The following is an 8,215-nucleotide window of genomic DNA, read 5'->3' as shown; positions in this document are numbered from 1 at the left end:
TATTTTCAGAATATTGTTAGATGCTGAGATCTTAAGTGGACTACTAATAAATACTACTAAACTAACCGACAAATAACACAGCAAGCTTCCAAATTAGTTGGTCTAATCTAGCCACCCCAATGAACTTTTATAACTGTGATTTTGTTGTATACTATTTTTTTTTATAATACGAAAATTAGTTAAAGCAAGAAGATAAAGAAAAGACATGGTTACATTTTATTTTACGTATAAAAGACAGGAAATTAAAAGCAGGTCATGTGAATGGGGCCATTTTCATTTATTGCTAGCTTTGTTATCTCTCGTACATTGTACGTATGAAAAAACATGTGCATGGACCACTTAGCGTAGAGTTTAATTTTGCTTGCTTTGTTTTATACAGAGTTAAAATATATTAAGTTAACATTAAGTAGGTATTTATGATAAGTAATTGAATAACCCAGAAAAGAGGTTACTGAAATCTGTTAAAGATAAATTCATATTCTTTAGCATGTGCTATACCACATGAAATTATCTCCATTCCGCCTCCTCTTACGTTAGGCGGAACTGTATGATAGATAATTCAATTAATCCTTTTTGTTTGAAAATTATACTGTTAAAATAGGGTAAAATATTTTTTTTGCGTGTGTACAAGAGAAGTTTCTAGTTATTGACAAATTAAGTGTGACTCATAACACTTCAGGATGTTCAAATTTCAAGTGTTACATTTATGTATTTTCTTATAACTCCTTATTAGAATTTTTGGTTTCGTCACTAACCGTATTTGTGTATATTCATAGACAGATTCAGGATTTAAAGTGTATGGGTTCCTACAACGACCTCAAATTAATACTATAATAAAAATCGGATACATAGTTAAATATTTATAACTATTTAGTGAATTTCTTAACGTATACATAAAATTTAGATAAAAAATTATTGGATTCACGTGAACCCGTAACTAACACCGTAAATCCGCCCCGATCATACCTAAGGCATAAAAAAATGAGTGGACTTAAGTTGAGGCTTGCACATGGAGATATTGGACATGTACATCATTTATGTTTGTGTATTCTGGTCAAACATCATAACATGGATCCGAAAATGAAATATGTTCATATGTTCCTCCTGTTTTATTTCTAGTGCCTGAATTTAATAATTTGAATCAAAACATCAATTTTTTTTTTTAATCTATTCCTTTATTTTTATTTTTGTCTCTTCCTCTCCACCCCGTCTTTACAAGCATAAAAGAAAAAGGAAGATAGAGAATAGATGTTCAACATTAAGGAATAACTCTTTGGGATATAATTATCCGTAACGAGGATGCACTCGAGAGAAAAAATGATGCAATTTATCAATAGAAAAATCAGTTGATCCGTTTAAATCGGTCGATAAATTACATTACCAATGAATTTAGATTCGTTGCTAACTTGGTTGATAGACAAATGTTAGTCCATTAGTAAAATTATCTCTGAAAATCGGCTGGTAAACAATAGTATTAAAATCCCTTAGTAATTTGCTTGACTAGATATCAAGTATCTTAAATAAAAGTCGGTAAACTAAGAGGAAATGATCTCCTATGACCAATTAAATTAGAAAAAAATTCTGCTACATATTAATTTATTATTATTGTTAATGTCCACCAAAATTGTACAGAATGAAGAAAAGTAGAACGAGTTGTTATCCGCCGTAAAGAAAAAGAAGCAGTTACTCTTATAGTATGCTTTTATTTGATTCGTGATTCATCATCTCTTTTCTCTGTTGTGATTCTTTTTTTTTTTTTTTTGGGGGGGGGGGGGGGGGGGGTGGCGGTGGTGGATGGGGTTCATTGTCATTGAAATTTAACTAAACCAAAAAAATAACTAAAATCGTCGTGATTCCTCATCTTTTAGAACAATATTAAGTTGCATATTCGTAATGTCATTTATTCTGCAATTGTAACCTGAACAAATTGTATTGGGCCAGTTACACTCTGTTCCAGTTGGGTCCTATCTAATATTCCAGATAACATAAACGTCAAAGTGGAAGTTGGAAAAATTCTTAGTGTCGTTACAATAACTAATTAAGTACTATATTTGACTAATGACTAGGGTACTAATGTGGTCATATTATATAGGAAAAGTTATGTGATGTGACAAACACTCGGGACTATATTTACGAAATGTAACTATAGTTTCCAAAAATTACGAAACATGTTTCCGTATTTATGAAACGTAACGTTATTGTGTGATATCTGATGCGTGTTAATACAACTCTTTCGCGCGATTTTTGATATCTGCTTCCGATCTTGACTTTTCACTGATACACCTGATACCTTTTTGATAAAACTCTTCTACTCTGATGATAAAATGATACCCGCCGATACACCCGATCTCCGCTAATATAACTTTTTCCGCCCGATCAAACGTCATACTGATAAAACTCTTCTGCTTGATACAACAACTGTAGTTACATTTCTTACATACGCAAACTGTAGCTATGTTTCGTCATTCGGTCTAAACTATAGCTATTTATGAATTTTTCTCCATTATATAAAGCCGTGTGGGTCATGTGGTCAAAATATTCAAACTGCAGCCTCGGTCTAGTAGTTGGACTGGTTCTCTTAGATATACAATGTCAAAATTGGGCTACAATAGAAATTGGGCTTTTTCTTCTTTGAGCTGATTTGTTACAGGTACTCTGGCCCACTTATTTATTTTGATGGATCCATACTTTGTGATGTTAAGTGAAGAGGAAAAGTGCAGTATTATGCTGTGGGAGTTAATTCCCATTGAACACCCATGTTTTGAGAATCGGCTATTAATATCATTTTTGTTTTTGTTATTAGGATTATAATATCACCAATTATCATTACTTTCCTCCAAATATACTAAACACTACAAAAGCCTCTTTCTCTCTCTCTCCTAGTTGGCATGCCATGTCACATTAATTTTTTTTTTTTTTAATAATAAATATTTTTAACTCATTAAACCTATTTAACTCAATCCAATCCATGCCTTATACCCGATTTTAAATCCGATTAAAAAAATCCAAAGAAGCGTTATATGTTGTTTTTTAACCACAAAAAGAATAAGAAATTTTATGAGATTCTTTCGAGATTGAGAGTTTTTGACTAATGATAATATTTCCAGTGATTGTAATAATAAAGGAGCTACAGATTTTCAGGTTCAAAGAGTAATTTCCATTGTATTTCCTTGTTTATTTCCGCAAAGCAGATCTCTACTTGATAAATTATTTTGATTTTTGAAGGGATTTTGTAGTTCTCGCCTTTGATTATCAATTTGAATTTATGGCCGTATAGTTATTAATTTGTTGTCCCTAAAAAGTTAATTTGATATTCATCAGCTGCGGGGAAAATTGCCATAGTCCAGGTTTGGTAATGGGTTTGTATTTATTCAACATATAACTATTAATATTCATTTTGATCATACCATGGATCGTTTGAATTCATTTTAAGTTTGCCAAACGATTTAAGAGACATCTGAGGGTCTTGCATGATAGAGTCATTAACTTATTTGAATCTTTTTAATCGGGAAAGAGTTACACCTAATTAGCCGTTCTAAGAGTTGCTTTTTAATCTTTTTTAGTAGACAACGGGAATATGAATAAGCGGGAAAAAGTTACGCTTCTTTGGAATTTTTAATCGAATCTATAATCAGGTATAAGGTATGGATTGAGTTGAGTTAAATGGGTTTAATGAGTTAAGAATATTTATTATTAAAAAAAAATTGTGACATGGCATGCCAACTAGGAGAGAGAGAGAGTTTGTGGTGTTTAGTATATTCTGTGAAAATTAGTGATAGTTAGGTGATATTGTAGTCCTAAAAGAAACAAAAGTGATATTAATAGGCAATTTCCAAAACATGGGTGACCATTTAGAGAAGGGAAAATAGCTACGATGCAGCCTAACGTTTGGCCGGATTATTTATAACACACTCAACCTTTACGGGTGACCTTCTACCCCCTGGACAATTTTAAAGTGAAATTAATACCCCCGTCAAACGCTATAACCAAATTTGTGTTGAGTGTGTGATGTGCACACGCTGATACATATAATTTTTATATTTTTAAAATTAATTTCTTGTTTTTGTTTTGCATTTCTCATTTCGTTTTTCATTCTTTTCATTTTTCAAGAGTAAAAAGGCTCTTTTCTTCTCTCAAGAAAGCTCCTCCATTGTTGAGCTCTTCTTTAGAGCTCCGGCAAATTCCATCCACAATTGAAATTTGCCATGAAATTTTTCTTTTTTATATATATAAAAAAAAAAAAATACAATATCTAATCTTCTTCTCCATCAAATCACCACTTTCCCTTCTTCTACTTCGCCACTGTCCACCGCCGTCCACCACCCTCCAGTGCCACCAGTTAATTTTCTAAAAGTTAACACATTACTTCTCTATCTTTTCTTACCCAAATCCGTTACTTCTCCAGGGAAAAAAAATTCAAACCCATTGCTGATCATGTCAACACCATACATCACTTACAAGACCCACTTCACTAACCCTTTCAAATGGTCTTGGTGTGACATATCCATCGAAGTTCAAAACATGCGTCACTAGTATATGTGTGTCAAGGGAAATTTATTGAAGTATAAGGAAGTGTTTGGGGATGTTGAATTGGATGTAACAGAGAATTCTCCCAATAATGAAATGATTGAGCTTTACCGGTGATGATGGGGTACCCTCTAATACCTTATTGGAGGATGATGGTGGTGGGGAAGGAGAGGAAGTTGAGGATATTGTTAGGATTAGGACGGTGGGTGGGCAAGTTTTGGAGTTGGGTTTGGGTAAAAGAAAGTGGGGAAGTAATGGGTTAATTTTTAGAAAATTAACTGGCTACAGTGGACGGCGGTGGACAGTGGCGATGAAAAAGAATAAGGGAATAAGAGGAAAAAAGAAGAGAGAGAGAATGAAAAAAAAAAACGCTTATAATTTTTTTTAAAACATTTTTATTTGCTTCTCACTCTCTCAAAGAGAGTGAACTACACTCTCTGTGTCACCTCACCATCCAGGGAGGTATTAATTTCACTTTGAAATTGCCCAGGAGGTAAAAGGTCACCCATAAAGGTTGAGTGTGTTATAAATAATTCGGGCCAAGCGTTAGGGTGCACTGTAGCTATTTCCCTTTAGGAAATTAACTCTATGTTGTTGCGATAGAGATGTGAGTGAGCAATTTTTGGGGCTAATAGCATTTTTGGTTTATTGGTAATCGATAAATTTTAGTTGTAGTTTGTGTGATATCTGACAAAGCACATTTAATATTTAATTACTTGTAATGTGCACTTTTGAACCCTTTATTCGGGAATATTCACAGAATTATTAACCTTTTCACTATTTTATTACAGGTGTTATGGTAAGGTTGTACGTTTACTCTATATTTGAGGGTAATATGCTTTTTTTAAAAATACTCCACAAATTTAACATATTTCCAACATAAAAGAGAGCAAAAACACACATTTTAATTAATTAAAGATTAAATGTATTAAATCACATATCACAAGTACCTAAATCAAAATTCACCATAACTAAAGGACCGAAAATGCTATTATCCATAATATTTTGTGATGTTAAGCAAAGAGTAAGGCTTGATCCCAAATTTACAAGAAGTTCCGTACTAGTGAAGTTTTCAAGACATTATTCAAGGGACAGCCTAAGAAAAATTAAAGTACTTCTATTTTTTTAGAAATAATACTCTTTGTATAATTTCTAAACATAAATAATTACTTTAACAATAAAAATTAGGACTAATAATATGCCAACAGTTAATAATTACCGCACTTTGAACATTACAACAACATGTCCGGTGTAATCCTCTAAATGCGGATCCGTGCTCTGAACATTATTTTATTCTTATTCAATTAAGACGGAGGAGGAACTCAAATGATTAGGAAGAAATATTCGTGATTTATTAAAAAAATAATTATAGGACCGACTGCCGATTATATTCATACCAAAATTCACTAAACGCCAAAACCACTTGATAGAGGAATATTTTTCCATAGATTGCTTTTAACAGAGTTGCTTATTATAATCATAAATGATGGTCAAATGTAAAGATACCAAGATGATAATAAATTTAATAGAAACAAAATTAATAAAACAAGAACCATTTATCATATTGTTACTTTAAGAATCGATGTTCATTTGTTTAGCATTTGATGAGTTATGACTAACAAACACCCATGTGATGCCTTACTTGGAAAAATTATGAATTGGGGAAAATGAATTAAACAATAACAATAAAAAGATTTAAACCTAGCTGTCTACACAATTATTATGTATTTGTAATCATTTCCTGAACCTAGTCATTCTAATTGTGAAATAATTTGCCTTGTTTTATTATAACAAATTCATATCCACCACCTTTTTAAACGATTGCATTTGATCTCTTTCTTTTGCTGGTTAATCTGTCATTATTAATTAGTTCTATGTATCATTTCAATTTTATCCTTTTTTTCTAAATAGACAATAATTATTGACTAATAAGTTTTCGGAGTTGGTTTTGAGATACCAAATAAGGAAATTTCCTAAACAATAATGTTTAACTCAAGTGGTTTATACATAAAACTACACAAAGAGTAGCTTAAAGGTACACGTTACAATATACTATTGAAATAGTAAAATTTCTTTGAAGTAAGAATAACTCTTTCTAGTGTGATTTCATATCCTTCAATTTTTTATGGATCGCTTTAGTATCTAGACCTAGACATTGAGCTTAGCTTGACTCGTTTCGGTTAAAGCGCAGTTAAATTACCTTTCATCAAATTCGACCCGATAAACACTTTGACTAACTTGGCTCGATTTTATAATGCAATTATTATTGAAAAATAAAATACATTTATTAGACTCAACAACTGGGCAAAATAGTAATTAACTCAAAATCTAATATGCATATTAAATTTTATCGCATAAAACTCTTTTCCACGACAAGCCTCGGCTCTTCTATGCACTTTTCGCTTTAGTTGTTGGTGCTCTAAATACCGAAAGCCAGAAGCAGCTACTTGCCTAGCTATAGCGATTGCGTATTTGGTTGGGATTACTAGCCTGATCAAAGAATAAAATAAAAAGATTCTAACAGACCGTACAAAAGAAACACAAGATAGAACTAATTGTTAGTTTTCACCTTTATCCTTAGTAAATATGAAAAGAGATTATATAATAAAAAGAGAGTAGTGTTAAATTGAAACTAAAAAAAAATTAAAAAATTAATTAAATTAACAAAAAAGATACTCCCTCTATCCCAATTTATATGACACTCTTTTTTTTAAGTCCGTTCAAAATAACATGACATATTTCTATATTTAGTAACAATTTAACTTAATTTACTTTTTTACATTAATAATCCACATAAATTTTTATAGTTTATTTTATACCATAAGTTTCAAAAACCTTCCGTTATTTTTTAAACTTCGTGCCCAGCCAAACACGATGGTATAAAATGGTACAGATGGAGTATAACAAATAAAATGAATTGGAGGAGTATACTTATAAAGGAAAATAAAGATGAAAAAAGATAAAAGAGAACAAGAAATACTATATATCTAACAAAAAAACTTGTGAATCAGAGTATTCTTTACTATTTGTGTGTGTGTGTGTGTGTGTGTGTGTGTGTGTGTGAGAAGAAGAAGAAGTCAATTGGGTGGGCGAAAGAGACAGAGCAAGTAGCCAACACACAAGCAATTACTACACTCTTTCCGTTTCTCTACACTATACAAATACAAATACAAAATACTAGTTCTACTTTTCTCTCTATACTACTCTCATTCATTCATTCATTCAATTCAACACAAAAATAATTATTCAATATTTTGACTACTCCCTTTTATAGTCTTCTTCAGATCACAGTTTTTTTCACTTCACAAACTCCCTCAACTACCCCAATTTTTGTGTTATTTTTGCTTCTAAGGTTAGAGAAACTTTTTTCCTTTTTTTAGTCTCTTTTTTGTTTTGAAATCTGGTGGATCGGTGCTGATTTTTAGATTTGTATCACAATTCTGTATTTGTTTTGATCCTATTGTTTTTTATTTTTATTTTTCTGGGCATTTCTTTAAATGCCTGAAAAAGGACAATCGAGTGGAATATGCCATTCATTTTTTTACTTTGATGGCAGTGTATTTCAGTTTCCTGATGGTTATTAGGTTCATTTTTTTTAATTACCGAGAGATTTGGGCTATTGTTGTTATTATTGTTTGAGGGTTATTAGATTGTAGTTGTACTGGACTAGTTAAAATGTGTGGCCTAA

Source organism: Lycium ferocissimum, chromosome 8 (assembly GCF_029784015.1).
Source record: "Lycium ferocissimum isolate CSIRO_LF1 chromosome 8, AGI_CSIRO_Lferr_CH_V1, whole genome shotgun sequence".
Lineage (NCBI taxonomy): Eukaryota > Viridiplantae > Streptophyta > Magnoliopsida > Solanales > Solanaceae > Lycium > Lycium ferocissimum.
Note: the sequence above shows the minus strand (reverse complement) of the source record.